General features: G+C 40.8%; 1 non-coding gene across 1 annotated transcript; it reads right to left on the minus strand.

Moving 5' to 3' along the window:
- Positions 1-549: 549 nt before the first annotated feature.
- Positions 550-656, minus strand: LOC125592060. The gene has a single exon (XR_007327910.1). It is a non-coding gene; the product is annotated as a small nucleolar RNA R71 (small nucleolar RNA).
- Between the last annotated feature and the right edge of the window lie 18,538 nt (positions 657-19,194).

Raw genomic sequence — 19,194 nt, forward strand, 5'->3', positions numbered from 1 at the left:
TTGAGGAGCAGGGGTCCATCAAACCTAGTTCCAAGAGCCGCAGACATCAGAGCTTTAGAGAGAGAGTGTGCTAGAAAGAGAAGAGAAGAAGAGCAACAGTCTCACTTGCAGAGATTGGATACTGATATGGGAGACATACCTCAAAATGATGCCAACAACGTTCCACAAAACCAACAGCGAGCAGCTCGACCCATTGGCACTTATGACCGCCCCAACATTCATGGTCATAGATTGGGAATCCGAGCACCAGCTGTAGCAGCCAACAACTTTGAGATCAAATCAGGACTCCTCAACGTGATCGAGAACAACAAGTATCATGGCTTGGCTCTAGAGGACCCATTTGATCACTTGGACAGGTTCGACAGCTACTGTGGGTTGTCAAAAACCAATGGTGTGTCTGAGGATGCCTTAAAGCTGAAGTTATTCCCTTTCTCTCTGGGGGATAAGGCACGACAGTGGGAGAAGTCTCTACCAAGTGACTCAATCACCACTTGGGATGACTGCAAGAAAGCTTTCTTGGAGAAGTTCTTCTCTACTTCAAGAACTGCTAAGCTGAGAAATGAGATCTCCAGCTTTCAACAGAAAGGCTTGGAAGGCTTCAGTGAAGCCTGGGAGAGATTCAAGGGCTACCAAGCTCAATGCCCACACCATGGTTTCTCTAAGGAGAGCTTGCTGAGCACATTCTACCGTGGTGCTCTTCCTAAGTACAGGGCCAGACTGGATACAGCTAGCAATGGGTTCTTCTTGGGGAGAACTGAGGAAGATGCAGAAGAGCTGGTTGACAACATGGTAAAGAGTGATGCAGTCTACAGTGGAGACCACGACAGAGGCAGTCGAACAGATGACAAGCAGACGAGGAGGGAGTTAAAGGCTCTCCAGGATAAGATTGATATTCTCATTGCTGATAAGGCCACCCAGGAGCAGCTGCACTTTGTTGGTAACCCAAACAAAGAAGCCACACCTGTTGTCCAGGAAGTTGATGGTTTGGAAGGGCAAGAAGAGCTGTGCTTCATCAACAACAATGGTAGCTGGTACAAGAAAGAGCCAAACTTTCAGTACAACAACTACCAACAGAGATCTTACCCCAACAACCAACAGAGTGGTTATCAGCCTCGGAACAACCAGCAAGGCAGCTATCAGCCTCAACAAAACCCTCCTCCCGGTTTCAACAACAAAGGACAACAACCTGCCCAACAACAACCTACTACTTCTACCTCTACTCCTCCAGTCAGCAGCACTGATGCCCTACTAAAACAAATCTTGGAGTCTCAGACAAGAAGTGAGAAGCATGTTGGCTATGAGTTGAAAAACCTTCACGCAAAGATTGATGGAAGCTACAATGAGCTCAACAACAAGTTCAGAACCTTGGAGAACCAGTTTGCTGCCATGAACACTCAACAAAATCGCCAACAAGGTTCTTTACCTGGAAAATCTGAGCAAAACCCCAAGGAGACCATGAAAGCTATCACCCTCAGGAGTGGTAAGGAGTTACCTCAGAAAGCTCTCACCAAGGATGCTGAGAAACAAGGTGAGGGGGTTGCCATCAACATAGATGATGAAGTGGTGATTGTTGATGAGAAAATCAATGATGAAATCTTGGAGAAGATTGTGGAAGCAAAAGGTAAAGGAAAGGTTGGGGAAGAGAAGAAAACAGTGAAAGATGGTGAAGTTGTTGCTCCAGCAAGTGAGAATTCTTTTGTTCCTCCTCCCTATGAACCCAAACTACCATTCCCTGGTAGATTCAAGAGGCAGCTGCTAGAGAAGTACAAAGCTCTATTTGAGAAGCAAATGAGTGAAGTTCAAGTCACAATGCCCATCATTGATGCTTTCATGCTAATTCCTCAATATAGCAAGTTCCTGAAAGATGTTGTAGCTGCAAAGAAGAAGGAGATGGAGGGCATGATGATTCTCACTCATGAGTGCAGTGCCATCATCCAGAGGCTTGTTGTTCCAAAGAAGCTAGAAGATCCAGGATGCTTCACATTACCTTGTGCTCTTGGACCTATGGTATTTGATAGATGTCTCTGCGATTTGGGAGCTAGTGTCAGCTTGATGCCTTTATCTGTTGCTAAGAAGCTTGGTTTCACTCAGTACAAGAAGTGTAGACTGTCTCTGGTATTGGCTGATCGTTCAGTGAAGTACCCTGTGGGTATCTTGGAGGACCTCCCCGTTATGGTTGGAAAATATGAGATCCCTACAGACTTTGTGGTGCTTGAGATGGGTGAGGAAGCTGCAGATCCTTTAATCCTTGGAAGGCCTTTCTTAGCTACAGCAGGAGCAATTGTTAATGTGAAAGAGGGCAAGATTGATCTCCACTTGGGTAAAGGGCATGTTCTTCACTTTGACATCAAGGAGGTAATGAAGAAACCAACAGTTCAAGGGCAAGTTTTCTACATTGAAGAGATGGATGCCCTTGCTGATGAGCTCCTTGAAGAATTGTCACTAGAAGACCCTCTACAGCATGCTTTGACGATAGAGAGGCCAGCTGAAGTGATTCAGAACCTGGAGAGTGCTGCCTATGGGATGATGTTGGATTCACACAGAGGATTTGGTAGTAAGGATCAGTATGAGGAGCTGCCTCAAATTGTCCATCAGGAAGCCTCGGTCATTCAACAAGGGACACCCAGCAAGACGACTGGAGCGAGCTTAAGGCGCCTAAAGTGGAGCTTAAACCTCTCCCCAATGGTGTAAGGTATGCATTTCTTGGTCCTAATGGAACTTATCCAGTCATTGTGAGTAGTGAACTTACTGAAACTGAGCTATCTGAACTTTTGAAAACACTTAAAAGATTTAGAAAAGCAATAGGTTACTCACTTGATGACATCAAGGGAATATCACCCTCTTTGTGTATGCATAGGATACATCTTGAGGATGAATCAATGACTTCTATCGAGCATCAAAGAAGGTTAAATCCTAACCTGAAGGATGTTGTAAAGAAAGAGATTCTTAAACTCTTAGATGCTGGTGTTATCTACCCTATCTCAGATTCTAAATGGGTATCTCCTGTGCATGTTGTGCCAAAAAAGGGTGGTATAACTGTGATTAAAAATGACAAGGATGAATTGATACCAACAAGAACAGTCACTGGGCATAGGATGTGTATTGATTACCGCAAACTGAACTCTGCATCTAGAAAGGATCATTTTCCACTTCCATTTATTGATCAGATGCTTGAGAGACTTGCAAATCATCCATTCTATTGTTTTCTTGATGGATATTCAGGATTCTTCCAGATCCCCATACATCCCAATGATCAGGAGAAAACAACATTCACATGTCCTTATGGTACCTTCGCATATCGAAGAATGCCATTTGGTCTATGTAATGCTCCAGCCACCTTTCAAAGGTGCATGATGTCGATCTTTTCTGATCTGATTGAGGATGTTGTGGAGGTGTTCATGGATGATTTCTCTGTCTATGGATCTTCGTTTTCTGCTTGTTTGTCAAATTTGTGCAGGGTCCTACAGAGATGTGAAGACACCAACCTTGTGCTGAACTGGGAGAAGTGTCACTTCATGGTCAAAGAAGGGATTGTGCTGGGGCACAAGATTTCAGAGAAGGGGATTGAGGTGGATAAGGCCAAAATCGATGTTATGGTTGGTTTGCCCCCACCAAAGACAGTGAAAGACATCCGAAGTTTTCTTGGTCATGCTGGGTTTTACAGGAGATTCATAAAGGACTTCTCCATGATCACTAGACCATTGACCAGGCTGCTGTGCAAAGAAGCCACCTTCAGCTTTGATGTGGAGTGTCTAGAAGCCTTCAAGAAGCTGAAAGGTGAACTCATCAGTGCTCCAATTGTCCAGCCACCTAATTGGGATCTCCCCTTTGAGATCATGTGTGATGCTAGTGATTATGCTGTGGGAGCTGTTTTGGGGCAGAAGAAAGATGGCAAGACCCATGTGATCTACTACGCGAGCCAAACCCTGAATGATGCTCAGATGAGATATGCCACAACAGAGAAGGAGATGCTAGCCATTGTCTTTGCCTTTGAGAAGTTCAGAAGCTACTTGGTGGGATCTAAAGTCATTGTCTACACAGATCATGCTGCGTTGAGACACCTTTTGGCGAAGAAGGATGCAAAGCCCAGGCTCTTGAGATGGATTCTTTTGCTGCAAGAGTTTGATTTAGAGATCAAGGACAAGCCAGGAGTTGAGAATGGTGTAGCTGATCACTTGTCCAGGCTGAGAGTGGAGTGTGGCATTCCAATTGATGAAGGACTCCCTGAGGAACAGATCATGGCTATTGGAGCAGTGATAGCAGTTTGTGAGACTGGAAGGAAGCTTGAAGAAGTCAAGGCAACAGAAGAGAAAGAACCTTGGTATGCTGATTTGGTGAATTACCTAGCCACAGGAAAAGAGCCTTTGAATCTTGTGGGTTATGCCAAGAAGAAGTTCTACAAGGATGTGAAGAGATACTACTGGGATGAGCCCTACCTCTACATTCTCTGCAAAGATCAACTTTATAGGAGAGTGGTTGCTAATGAGGAGATTGATGGGATCCTTACACAGTGTCATGGATCATCTTATGGAGGCCACTTTGCTACCTTCAAGACTGTTGCTAAGGTGTTACAAGCTGGATTCTGGTGGCCACACATGTTCAAGGACACACAAGACTTTGTTTCAAGGTGTGATTCATGCCAAAGGAGGGGAAACATCACCAAGAGGAATGAGATGCCTCAGAATCCAATCCTTGAAGTTGAAGTGTTTGATGTGTGGGGTATTGACTTCATGGGGCCATTTCCATCATCACATGGCAACAAGTACATCCTGGTAGCTGTTGATTATGTCTCAAAATGGGTGGAAGCTATTGCAAGTCCCACCAATGATGCAAGAGTGGTAATCAAGATGTTCAAGAGCACCATCTTTCCAAGGTTCGGAGTTCCAAGAGTTGTAATCAGTGATGGAGGGTCTCATTTCATCAACAAACTGCTTGAGGGACTTCTCAGGAAGAACGGTGTTAAGCACAAGGTTGCAACTCCTTACCATCCTCAAACAAGTGGTCAAGTTGAGATTTCTAACAGAGAGATCAAGTCCATTCTGGAGAAGATTGTGGGGATTACAAGGAAGGATTGGTCAGTTAAGCTTGATGATGCGCTTTGGGCTTATAGGACAGCTTACAAGACACCTCTGGGGACCACACCTTTCAACCTATTGTACGGGAAAGCTTGCCATCTACCAGTGGAGCTTGAGTACAAGGCACTTTGGGCAGTAAAGTTGCTGAACTTTGACATCAAGAGTGCCAAGGAGAAAAGGCTTTTTCAGCTACATGAGCTTGATGAGATAAGAATGGATGCCTTCGAAAACTCAAGGATCTACAAGGAGAAGACTAAATCTTTCCATGACAAGAATATCCTAAAGAGAGAGTTTAAAGAAGGAGATCAAGTTCTTCTCTACAACTCAAGACTGAAGTTGTTTACAGGAAAGCTTAAGTCAAGGTGGTCGGGCCCTTTCAAGGTCAAAGAGGTTAAGCCATATGGAGCAATAGTTTTGTAGAGTACTGATGGAAGAGACTTCACAGTCAATGGGCAAAGGGTTAAGCTCTACATGGTAGATGCACCTGAGGAAGATGGAGTTTCAACTCCACTGTCTGATCCTACCCCAGCCTAATCCAAAAGGAGGCAAAGTCAAGCTAGAGACTTAAAACAAGCTCACTTGGGAGGAAGTCCCATGCGTATCCTTGTACATAATGCATTGGTATTTTCATTTTCATCATATTTCATAAAAAAAAGGGGAAAAGTGTTGAGGTAGTGTTCAGGTGGTTCATCGATCCGGTCAATGCAAAGAATCGAGCGGGGAGCGAGGTTTCGCAGTGACGCCACAAGGTCACTCCAGCTGGAGCGACGTGATCAGAACGACTGGTCCAAGTCACTCGCATTTTCGGTGTCCGGAGCGACGTCTCGCAGCGACCACATGAGGTCGCTCGCATTTTTTGTGACTGGGGAGCGATGTGATCACAGCGACCACGTGAGGTCGCTCGCGTTTTCGGTCTCCGGGGCTCGAGAATCGCTCTCGGAGCGACGTCTCGCAGCGACCACATGAGGTCGTTCGCGTTTTCTGTGACTGGGGAGCGACGTGATCAGAGCGACCACGTGAGGTCGCTCGCGTTTTCGGTCTCGGGAGCGACGTGATCAGAGCGACCACGTGAGGTCGCTCGTGTTTTCTGTGACTGGAGCGACGTCTCGCAGCGACCACGTGAGGTCGCTTCTGAGCCGGTCCAGGTAAGTACCTCTTCGATTTTGTCCGGTTTAATTCGAGTTAACCAGCCCTAAACCTAACCAGACGACCCTAGACCTACCCATACCCACGACCTTCATCTTTTTCATTCTCCCTTCCTCTCAGAAACACTCATACTCTCTCAAACAAACCCACACCAAAAATCTCCAAACTTTATCAATTCTCACCCAAGTCTCCTAGTTCTTGTTTCTAAATCCAAGTTTTCGCCCCAACAGTCTATTCCTCACCACCCATTCCCCATTTCCTTTCATCCAAAGCAAGGTATTGTGTTTTTAAATTCAAATTCGTAGGTCCATGAACCCTAGAATTTGAAAATCGAAATTTGGTCATTTTCTTGCTTGATTGTGGTAAAATAGACTAGGAAAAGCTTATATATCAAGTTGGGTTGTTGAATTGATGGTGGAATTGAGCTTAATTTGAACTTTGGCAAAATTAGGGTTCATGGATTTGGGGCTTTTCGAAATTGATCCTAATTGAGTGTGTTAGTGGGTGAGTTAGTATGTTAAGGTGTTGAAAGGTTTGATTAGAGAACCCTCTCATTCTAGAATTACTTTGACTCTTGAAATTTACATTTGCAAAGTCAATCGACTTATCCCTTTCCAAGTTTTGTATTTCTCAGGTACAATGGTTAGGAAAACTAAGGGAAAGTCGGATGCTGAGAGGCAAGAACCTGAAAGTCAAGAGTCTTTGTTGAGAGGAAAGGCTTTAGCCTCGGAACTAGCTGGTTCTGGGACACAAAAGACTTCTCGACAGCAAACTGTGGCTGCAAAGAAGGAAAAGGAGCAAGAGAAGAGGGCATGAAAGAGTATAGCAATTGCCACAGATGAGGAGAGTGGCGATGAAAGTGCAGATGAGCAGGCTCCTACAAAGAGGGCCAAGACGTCCAAGGGGAAAGAGGTTGCTGAAGATAGAGACAGGGCGAAAACTCCATCTGAGGAAGAGCTGTATCATCATTTGCTGAATGGGGTAACTTGGACTCCAACCAGATTCACTGACCTTGATTTGCTGAAGGAGGTGGGTCTCGATTCTGATATTGAGGCAATGCTGGGGCACCTGAAGATGCCCAAACTCCTCACCATGGCCTACCCTGCCTATCGGGATGTTCTTGTCTTCCCTTGAGGTCACTTACCATGACGCTCCGCACGTGAGGCAAGGATGGGGCAAAATAAAGTTCAAGGTCAATGGGAGAGAGTACAACATGAACTTCAAAGACATTGGGAGAGCCATGGGTTTCCAAGACTTGGCAGACTACTCCCTTCCCAAGTGTGAAAACCTCCCCGCTCAGCTTTGGAAGTTAATCACTGGAAACAAGCACTCTACCGGGGCTGACAAGAACTCACATATCCGGCACCCGTCTGTACGCTACCTCCATAGGATGCTCGTCCATGCATTCTACCCACGGAAGCAAGCTGGTAATGTCACCGAGGAAGGCATGCGACTGCTCTGCCCGACTATTCGCCCCTACGCCCCACCTGGAACGTTGCCCCTTCCAAGCAACGACATCTATGCTTCCTTCGGGATGGTCAGCTTCTTCGTGAATCGTCTCGAGCACTGCAGAGACTGGGCATGGTACACAACTGATTCGAAACCAAAGATTGGGATAGGCGGGATGATCACACCACTGCTCCAATTTCTGAATGTTCCTTTGGGAAAGGACGCAGCAGGGCCTAAGTTCATCGATGGCACTTACTTGAGGATTGCAACCTATTTTAGTGGGATGTGTGGGAAGGACTACGTCTACCACTACTACTTGCAGGGCAAGCCGGTCGAAGTGGTTCTTCCAAACCAGAGACTGACGAGCTTAGAGAGACCTAGAGCTATCAGCTTCAACTTATCCCAAGAAGACTTTCTTGGAGAACACGGGTCTCTCGGTCCCATTGCTGCACCAAGGAAAAGGAGTGTTCCGACGAGACACGACTTCACGGAACCTCCTAGGGAAGAATCTGTACCCATCTATGGACCTCCACGCTACTACTTCAAGCCACATGATGGAGTCCTTCCCCCTGGTGCGCTTCGTGATGCTCATGACCACATTGGCCGACTTTAGCGATGGAACAAGGCACAAGACAGAACAATCGAAAAGCTGAAGGACAAGTGCAAGGCGCTGAGCAAGACGGTGAAGAAGCAAGCAAAGACTTCAGCCAAGTTCATGAAGAAGGTGGCCGATGTCTTGACCAGAGGAGGAATAGCTGGATGTAGCTCAGCGGACTTCGCCTTCGCGAACACATCAGTCCCCCAGCCCCCACCTCAGCCCACTGATCTTGGTTTCCCACTCACTGATAGACAGCTCCAGCGACAATGGAGGAACCCACCCACTCAGCCTTCCGCCTCTGGAAACAAGTCTCCATCCCTAGCCTCTTCAGAAAGTGAAGCTGAGATTGAAGAAGTTCAGAGCCAACAATGGTATGGAGAATACAGCTCAGGACATGGAGGTTACTACACCACGTTCCCACCGGACGACTATGATGCTGGGGCATCTGCCCCCACTTACTATCCTTGAAGGTACTTCTCTACTTTCCCTTGTATATACCATTTTGTTTTTGCATATTAGTTTTCTCTTTTTGGGTATCTCTCTCTCCTTGACAACACAGAGCCTGTGTCATTTAAGTTTGGGGGAGGTACCAAGTATTTGATCATGTTTGCTTTGATGTTGTTTCATTGAGTCATGCATTGCATACCTATTTGCATATAAAAAAAATCATTTAGTTTGCATCATTTGCATTTCTAGGAGAGTCTAGAGCATATAGGTTGCATTCACTTGCATTGGGAGCAATGATTTTAAATGCCTTGTAAAGAACACTACTTTGCACCTAAGTAGTTTATGCACCTCTCAAAAAGACTTGTATGCTTCGAGCCTTGAAAACTCTTCCTGAAATTTGTTGATTGCTGAAACTCAGTCTTTGAAGCCAACTACAACCTTATTTGAACTGAACAAACTTAATATATCTTGCTCATGGTCCCTTGTGTACTGAATCATGGATATACACACTTGAGTTGTCACATCCTTTATGCCAATCTTTTTGACAACCTCTAGTGATATGCCAAAATCCCTTCCTCCGTTTAAGCCTTCATTGATTGATGAGTGAGGCTTTTTTCGGAAAGTCTTACATGCACATAATGTTGAGAGTATCGGGAACGACAATGCTTGATCTTCATTCTTGCTAGATTAGGCACATTATTGTCTAGCCATAGGATGGGGGTGAGTGTTGTAAAGTTTGATTTGGGAGTATGAGAAAGTCGAAGGAAAAGAGTGAACTCTTGTGTTTAATTGACTAGTCTTTATGGGATAAGTAGAGAAACTTCTAGCTCAATCTGTGAAAAGTCTTGGCCCCCAATATAAAAGAAAAAAAATATATATAAAAAAAAATTAAAAAAAAAAGAAAAGGGGGCTAGCAAAGTTGTTTAGAGCTAAGATTTGTTTAGAAGTTGAGAAAATCCTTTAAAGATTTAAAAAAAAAAGAGTTTTATGTGCAAAGTGTTCTTGGGATATTTTGGTGAGAGATGGGAGTTGGGTTTGACATTATGAAGTGATTGTGTAACTTGTATGTTTGGGAAAAGGGTAGAACAATGGAGATTGAGCATTGTATGCATGAGTTGATCCTTTTCTTAGATATATTATGTGCAATGTCAAAGCTACTCGTTTCGAGAGTAAACCACTTTAAAAGATCATGGATTTTGAACCTCTTGACCCACTTGAGTAAAGACCATTTGCAAGAATTCACTTGATGTTTTATGCTTAATGAATGTGAGAGTTGGTTGATTTGAATGTGTGGATGCTTGATGATGAGTATAAGGGCAAAAGGAGTTGAGATAGGCCTAGAGAAGCTAGAGTGTAATAAGAGAGTGTGCTCATGTTGGATTAGATGTTGAAGCGAGTGCTGGTTGTGTTTCTTTTGGCTATGAGCTCCCACCTTCAAACTTCTCTCCCTATGAGTTCTAGAAAGTTCACTTGTGTACAAGTAAAAGAACAAGTTTGGGGTAGTTGATATCTTGCAAATTTCCATTGTCTTATCCATTCACCCATGTGCATTTTGATCATATAGAATAGGATTTAGCCATGTTTAGGTTGCATTTTGCATACATGAGTCCTTATCAGGTATTGGAGTACCACATGGAGTTCTTGGAGACATTTGGGTGCATTTGGAGCTCAAAAGATGTGATAAAAATGATCATTGGACGAGCAGTGCATGGGAGCGACCTCACCGGAGCGACACCGTGAAGTCGCTGTGACACCTTTCAAAGCGACTTGGCCAGAGCGACTTGGCCAGAGCGACACCCCGATGTCGCTCGCGTCTCCATCGCTCGGAGGCACGAGAGCGACTTGGCCAGAGCGACACCATAAGGTCGCTCCAGCTGGGAGCGACATGACCGGAGCGACACAGCAAGGTCGCTCGCGAAGAGCGACCCGGAGCGACGTCTCGCAGCGACCCCTCCAGGTCGCTCCCGAAGCCTGGAGCGACCTCTCAAAGCGACTACTGGAGGTCGCTGTGCGCTTTCTGTTTGCTCGAATTCATTTCTACTAAAGGGCCTTTTGGTCATTTCATTATGCACGTTTTTACTTCTGAAAACCTATGTCTTAAGTACCTTTTGCAGCCACCAGACAGATTATCTTTTGTTCTAAGAAAAACTTTTGGAAAGTTCATCTCTTGAATCATCTTTGTTCATCTAGTTATTGCAATTCTGTGTTTTCAATTCGTTGTTGTACCCCTCTGTATGATTAATCTGAAATCCAAAATGGGTTTAAGAAGAATCATGAAGAGTAGTGAGTAATCACCGTTTAAATTCATGGGTTAGGAAGATTAAGTGTGATTAGGTTAGAGCTAGGATGTTTTAGAGTAGATCATTCCAAAACCTTGCTAGTAGAGTAATCATAATGCATCTTCTGAGTTAGCTTCTCAAAAGTTGATCTTTAGGCATTTCCCACCCAAAATGTGTTCGATGAAATGCCTGAAACAACCCTTCTAAGCTTTTAGCATATTTTGCCAAAGACATTTGTTGTTAGAAGTGCTAAGATAGCCTTAGACCTGTTAGTAATGATTGCTTCCATATTATTCAACCAAAGACATTTGTTGTTTGAAATATGTTTGTAAATGAACATTCATCTAGACATAAAGTTTGTTTAGGATCGTGTCTAAGCTTAAGTTTGTTAGTTTGATTGTTCGTCTGCCATCCTTAGTTCGAAACTTGATCACCCAAGGTCTAATTCCTATGCCTATGAGTTCTTATTTTCCTTAGTTAAGAAAGTCAACTCATTTACCGTTTTTTTATTATTCTGAAACTGCATTAGTATTAATCATTAGATTAGAAAACCCTTAAAATCATCGGTTGCATTTAGATTAAGTAAGTATTTGCATTCTCAGTGCTTGAAATCCCTTAGAATTGGTTCGACAATCATTTATACTACAACATTTGTCTTAGGAGCCTTAAAAAGTCTTAACATCACTATATATTCAGCTTATTCACAATGTTACGTGTATTGTCTAATACTAGTAAGAAAATAAAATAAAATTTAGATAATTTAAAATTTTATTTGCTTTAGAAACTTTAAAGAAACCGTAATCAAAAATCTCAAGTGGTTTTTTATATGTTTGATTGTCTTCGACATTACATGATTTATTGACTTAAGTTGAACAAGATTTTCGGGACGGAAGTTGGAAGGCATGCATCTCATTGAGTAACGCCACCATTCTAGTAAACTAAAGAGAAATTGCCAAAAATATCATTTTCAAAATACTACTTTTTATGTTTACACTAACCATTTTTATCCTCATTTTTAATGAAAGGTAAAAGACATTTATAACTTTTTGATTACCTTTGACAAAAAAAAACATATGGTTAATTAATTTAAACGTAAAACATCAACTCTAAACCCTAAATCATCAACTCTAAACTTTAAACCCCGAAACATCAACTCTAAACCATAAACCCCGAAACATCAACACTAAACCCTAAAACTTAAAATCTAAACCCTAAAACATCAACTCGAAACCCAAAACGTAAACACTAAATCCTAAATCTAAACTTAAAACATCAACTTTAAACCTTAAATCATCAACTCTAAACCCTAAACCATGAAACATCAACTCTAAACCCTAAACTCCGAAACATCAACTCTAAACGCTAAACTCTAAACCCTAAACCCTAAACCTTCAAATCAAAACCCTAAAACATCAACTCTAAACCCTAAACGTAAACCCTAAACGTAAACCCTAAACCCTAAACCTTATATTTTTCTGAAATTCGAACCCTAAACCCTAAAACCCTAAACCTTCAAATCTAAACCCTAAAACATCAACTCTAAACCCTAAACGTAAACCCTAAACCTTAAATCTTCAAATCTAAACCCTAAAACATCAACTCTAGGGTTTTAGTGTTTAGGGCTTAGAGTTGAAGGTTTAGGGTTTAGTGTTTAGAGTTGATGTTTTAAGGTTTAGGGTTAATTTTTTAGGGTTTAGGGTTTAGAGTTGATGTTTCAGGGTTTAGAGTTTATTTCAAAAAAAAATAAGGTTTACGATTGATGGTTTAGGGTTCAGGGTTCGTATTTAAAAAAAAAGGGTTTAGTATTGATGGTTTAGGATTTGGAGTTGAGTTTTAGGGTTTAGGGTTTGAATTTCGAAATAGTAAAAAATTAAAAAATTATTTTTTATTTTTTAGATTTTTATTTATTTAAATATTTATTTATTATATATATAAAGAACATGGGCATATGAATTTTTTGCCACTTAATAAAAAATGTATTTTTGAAAATATCCTTTTAGTGGTGGTAAAAATGAAAAATGGTAACACGAAAATGGTAAACGTGTAATTTCTCCTAAACTAAATTAGTGTCACATATGGTCTTCACCACCCTGTAAAGGTAGTATAACTTCTAGATCCTCCCGTAAGACCCCGTTAGAAACCAAAGGGTTTGTCATATCCTCGAATGTTTTTTTTACTAATAGAAAACATATCCTTGATTTAAGACAAGTTCGAAAATATGCCCAAAACACTTTTAGTACCCTGAAAAATATTAGGAGGGGAAAATCATAAGTTTTAACAAACACCAAAGATGGACATGCTCAATTAAATGATGAATAAGTAGAAACTCACTGTTCACATCAAGAAGTATGACGACAGAACATCTGGAAAGTTAGCTCTTCAGACGGGGAACCCACCTCATAAATGCGATCAACATTAATTCGGCGGGTCCTTATAAGCTCCCTATCTTTTGAAATCACAACAATTCTACTTTAGGATTGTAGGGGATGGATTTACATCCTCTTCAAAGCTCATTAGACATTGAATTAGACCCATATTGTTAGGAAGCCCTAGGCTTCATCTTTCTTTAAATGAGGAGCTACCTCCTTATGAGAAAGGATCTTCTCCTCTTCTTAGACTTTAAGAACATATTTTCATAGAGATTTTGTATTCCAAGGTTCACTTTACCTTTGTAATCATCTTGATGATGAACCTTCAATCAATGAAATCTCTTTAATGTTATTTTCCATTTGATTTCATCTAAAGATTTATCCTAAGCCTCAAGAATCTAATTCTTATTCTTAGATTCTTTTATTGCATTGATTCAACAAGCATCACCAGCATAAACACCATTTTTGGATCAAACAGTTGGCGCTAGAAGGAGGGGGCCAAGGAAAACAATCTTCGAAGCATGGAACAAAAAATAAAAAAAAAAAATAAATAAATGAAGTATCAATGTCGTTTGTTTCTTCACGAAGGGAGACGGCTTTGAGCAAGAGAGATTGACGATAACATGTCAAAGCTTGAAGCTTTCTTCAACCAAGATGAAAGTTTTGCTTTCGATGTACCCACCAACGAGCCCAAGACTCTCAGCTCGCCGTCTGGTCCTTCGGCTCACGGAGATGGCTCGAGCGGCGATGGCGATCTCGATGATTGAGTCTCGTTCCGCGGTGAAGCTTCTGGAATTGCTCTTTTCGGACTGATCAAGGTCAAGCGAAAGTCGCGAAGAAGACGAGGAGAGAGAGCCTTGGAAGGTCATCGGGATCTCGTGGCCACATGAGAAAGACGATGACAGAGATCAACGACGTCGGAGCCGCTACTTTCTGGTACGAAGCATTGAGAAATAGGATCAAAACCGCTCGGACGACGCCATTGACAGACTGTTGAATGAGATGAGGAGATGCGTCGTTTTTTTCCAGAACAGAGCATAAGAGAGACGCAGCAAAAGTTGTCGAGTCGGATCTGCACACGTCTTGTTCGACGGATTGATTCAGAGAGCTTTGAATGACATTACTTCTACTCCATCCTCCAAGTCTTCCTCCAAGAGCAGAGGGGAACGGGAACTCAGAAGAGTCAGCTCATGCTAGACCTTACAGCAGCAATGCCTCGGGAGAAATCAGATCAGGGCCTATCGCCGCAACCACGTCAACCGGAGACCAAATTTGTGGTATGAATGCATCTCGACATCACCTGTGACGAGAACTGAAGTGGACTAATCTCATGGAGAGATGCCACGAACAAACGTCACTACTAGACGAGTTCTCACATTGTGATCACAACAACGATCAGCTCCTTCTTGTTCTTGATTACGCAGACGAGATTCTCCACACGATAACCTTCAAGACGTCATCAAGCTCTGGCCTATCTCGGGAGTTGTCGCTAGAGAAGAAGATCCTTCTTATTCTTGATCACGAGACGCTGAGACGTTTTGACGGAAGTTTACTCTGCTGTTGTGACATCCCGAGAACGTTGGATAAGATCATCGAGACTGATCTAGTAAAGCCTGTTCGAGATGATCGTCGGCGAGATAAGAAGAGTTCGATAAGAAAAAGCTAAAGCTCTGAAGTTAATCAGCTTTCCTCTCCACGGCTCTTCCGCTAGCTCCGAGATGAGAACAACGCTCGTCAACCAAGGCTATTCGTCACAATCTGGCCATCTCGGCACGAGCTTCTGGTCTCGACCTTTCGTGTAGATCAAATCTCTTCAACGGCTGCTAGTTATAAACGAGTTCAAGGCGAACTCAGTGATGGCAAGGCTTGGTTTCTTCATTCAAACTCTCGAGACAAATTGGCCGTAAGTGGCACAAGCTTCTCAACCCGTGACCACTGACCACTCGTCATCAAAGATAAGTGTTCTATAACCTTGATCGCTTCATTGTTTGCAACCTGTGCATACTGTTTAGTTGCAAATAAATTAATACTATACGCAACTTGTGAAGCTTTGAGTAAAACAAGCTTATGTGGCTTGCTTAATTAATTATGCAAACTTGGCTATTTCTTTTTGGTTAATCTCTTGATCTGATCATCATCATGTTTGTTGTGAGCCAGATTCAATTGCGATTGGCAGACATGTGACCTGCTCGGATCAATCTCTGGTCATCACGTCAAGAACGACAGGCTCAGATTCTCACAATGAGCTTACCGCAACCGGCATGAACTCGAGAGAAGAGGAGTTCGACAAGAATAAGCTCATCTCCCGCTACAAACAACAAGAAGAAACAGCACACGAGACGTGGCTTATCTTCAGATCATCTCTCCCAGAAGCCATGACTTGTTGCTTCCAACAACCTGTTCGGCACACACGATCTCAACGCGAGACTTCGGGTCGGCAATAGTTTGGTAAACGTATACTTTAGGCATAAGTTTAAATTGAACTTGCTTTTTATTAGGCACGAGTTTGCGGTCGACTCGCTTATTGTTAGACACGAGTTTACAAAAACTCGTCTTTGACTAGAAATGAGTTTACAGAAACTCTCCTTCTAATAGGCACGAGTTCTCAGTAAATTCGCCTCTGTCTCAGCATGAGTTAAGTAAACTCGTCTTTCACTAAGCACGAGTTTAAAGCAAACTCGCCTTTTACTAGGCACAAGTTCGAAGTAAACTCGCCTAAACCATCACATGCATGAATGTGTCTAGTTCATTATCTAATAAACCCTATTCGTAAAATTCACAGAGATCGACTTTATCTCTCTCTACGAACTTGGGGGGACTTACTGTTGGGGATGGATTTACATCCTCCTCAAGGCCCATTAGACATTGAACTAGTCCCATATTGCTAGGAAGCCCTAGGCTTCATCTTTCTATAACTAAGGAGCTACCTCCTTATGAGAAAGGATCTTCTCCTCTTCTTAGAATTTAAGAACATATTTTCATAGAGATTTTGTATTCTAAGGTTCACTTTACCTTTGTAATCATCTTGGTGATGAACCTTCAATCAATGAAATCTCTTTTATATTATTTTCCATTTGATTTCATATAAAGATTTATCATAAGCCTCAAGAATCTAATTCTTATTCTTAGATTTTTTTATTGTATTGATTCAACAAACATCACCAGCATAAACACCATTTTTGAATCAAACAAGTACCATACCATGTAGTTTTCCCCATCAATCCATTTAAGAGGACTTGATCATCCACATCATCAAAAACGACAAGAACTCTCTTATGCCCTAACCTTTCTTCGACCGCACCAATACAATGTAACTTTATGTCCGATCTGGTCCAAAACCTCAGCCAGAAACTGTGTTTGCAAGCACAAATGCGTGTTATAGTCGTCCGACTTGGCCCTTGTAAATTAAATTCTCCCAAGTCTTATCAATGAAAATGCTGCCTTGGAACTGCCAGTAGAGATGACTAAACAGAGCTTGTCCGATGGTAGTCTTACCAACTCCAGATGGACCCCAGCCCCTACCATGATCACTTCCTCTGACTCCAAATTCAAAAACAAAATAGATATCACGACTAGCCCTCGTTCCACTCTCCACCTCATGATCTCCACCAATTCATCCAAGCACCAGCTCGAATCTGCAAACGTTTTTGGGAAACACTACAATCCTTGTATGGCCTTGATAAACTCAGGCACCAAATGAAAATTACGAAAGTACCAATTTCCCGAGAATCCTCACCACTAGAGTTGATCTTCCTCCCTTGTTAAATCTTCTTGAAAGGTCTCTCCGAAGCCGAAGGTTTGCTTCCTGACGTCAAAAAGGTTTGAGAACAACGTTAAGAAACTGTTTTAGTAAGTAGATGCACTTCACGTTGTAATCCAGCGAGAGATTGTGAGGGACTTCCGATTGTGAGAAGGATCAATCCTCCAAACTCGGATCTAACAACTCACATAAAATCCCAGTGAAAATTTTGTTAAGCCTAAGATCAAGTCTTTCAAAGCTCAAATGTAATAATTAAAATATTACTCATCATGTATAGAATTCCATTTTGACATAATATACTAATATTTCTTTGTTTAAATACACGATTAGCTAATAATTTTTTTAAATAATATGGCTAAAAAATTAAATAATAAAATCTTTTGATTATTCAAAATGTATTTCTTCGCTTGTTTTTAAAATTTTTATCACCAAAAGAATTCCAAGGAGATAATGACCGAAAGATATTTTATCAAAAAAACATAAAAAAAAAATTCTACTCTCTGCTTTATAGATATATATAAATATAAATAAATTAATAATAAAAAATAATATTTTTACAGTTTCGAATTATATGTTTTTAATTCAAAATTTTTTATATTTTTTTTTTTCAAAACTCTAATTTTCAAAATTTTAAAAATGTCTTTTGTTGAATTTGAAAATGATTTTTGAAACTATTTTTAAATTTTCAATTTTTAATATTTATTTATTATTTAGAATTTTAAACTCACCTCTAAAATCATCTGTTAACTCTAAACCCTAAGCTTACATTAATTTAATTATTAGTATAAATGTATATTTACTCTTTATTGGAACTTCTTTTAGTCATTTTTTTGTTTTTTGTTTTGGTGAAAATAATAAAACAAGCTATCCTATGGATTTTTTTTTTTTAAATTACTGAAATACATTTATGTATTCTTATTTACACATATTTAACCAGTACTATCTGAGATAAATAAATTATATATAAAATCAATATATTTTCTAATTATTAATCTTAAAATAAGTATAAATTTCATTGAAATTATTAAATGACACTATTTGTGTAACAAGAAACAATGATAAAATAACACCCTTTTGAAACCGAAAGAGTAAAAGATAAATTTAGTATTTAAAGTTACATTAAAAATGTAAAATAATTTTTTGTTTTGAAAATAAATAAATGATTATATTTACGAAATAGAGGAAGTATAATGTCAACTCACTACAATTTTACTCTGTTTATCATCAACACTCAAATATTTTATTTAGTTTGGATCGATTATTTTAGATGTTGAATAATTTGGATAGGGATGTCCGGAATCCACTTAAACACCAAAAATGTTTTGTTTAAATAGGTAATTATTCCTTGATTCAGTTTGTTTTAAATGATAAAATATAGAATCGAGGCTTATGTTTTGATGGTGTTCCAAAAAAAAAAAAAAAGGCTTATGTTTTGATGGATATACCAGCCGGCCAGTCCAATAGAGTGAACCATAATTATCCTTTACGCGAAGAATAGAATTTAGGGTTCATCGCCGCTGGTTTTTCAATCGCGACGTCTGATCTTCGTCTTCATCACCAAAACGCTTCCAGATTCTTCGTGTGAGGCGGTGTATCTGCGGGTATAACAAGGTCAGCACTCCTCATCTCCGAATCATCTTATCAATTTGTTCGAACAACAAAATAAACTTATTTTCTAAGAAATGGCTCCAAATTTTTTTTTCCGATTTGAATGTAAGTTTGACAATCTCCGAACGATTCCATGATTATTACTTTAAAAATGAGCTCTTTTTTGTTTCAGTGAAGAGAAAGAGAATTTCTGTTTGAATAATAAATCAACACGTGTTGCTCAAAGTTGGTTGCTTAAAGCAACTTTCTTTAGAGTCTTCTATAGTGCTTTATCTCTGTTGGCTCTTGCAGCAGTTTCTTTGTCGCTTCATCTATCAGTACTAATATAGCAGACAAATGTTACACAGTACAACTAACTCTGAATCTTGTGGTTCTAATCTTGTGGTTCTAATCTTGTAACATTTGAGCTTCAGTTTGGATTTCGTTTTTTTTTTGTTTAGTCTCCAGTTTGGATTTTGTTTTC

The sequence above is a fragment of the Brassica napus genome, chromosome C8 (assembly GCF_020379485.1).
Source record: "Brassica napus cultivar Da-Ae chromosome C8, Da-Ae, whole genome shotgun sequence".
Taxonomy (NCBI): Eukaryota; Viridiplantae; Streptophyta; class Magnoliopsida; order Brassicales; family Brassicaceae; genus Brassica; species Brassica napus.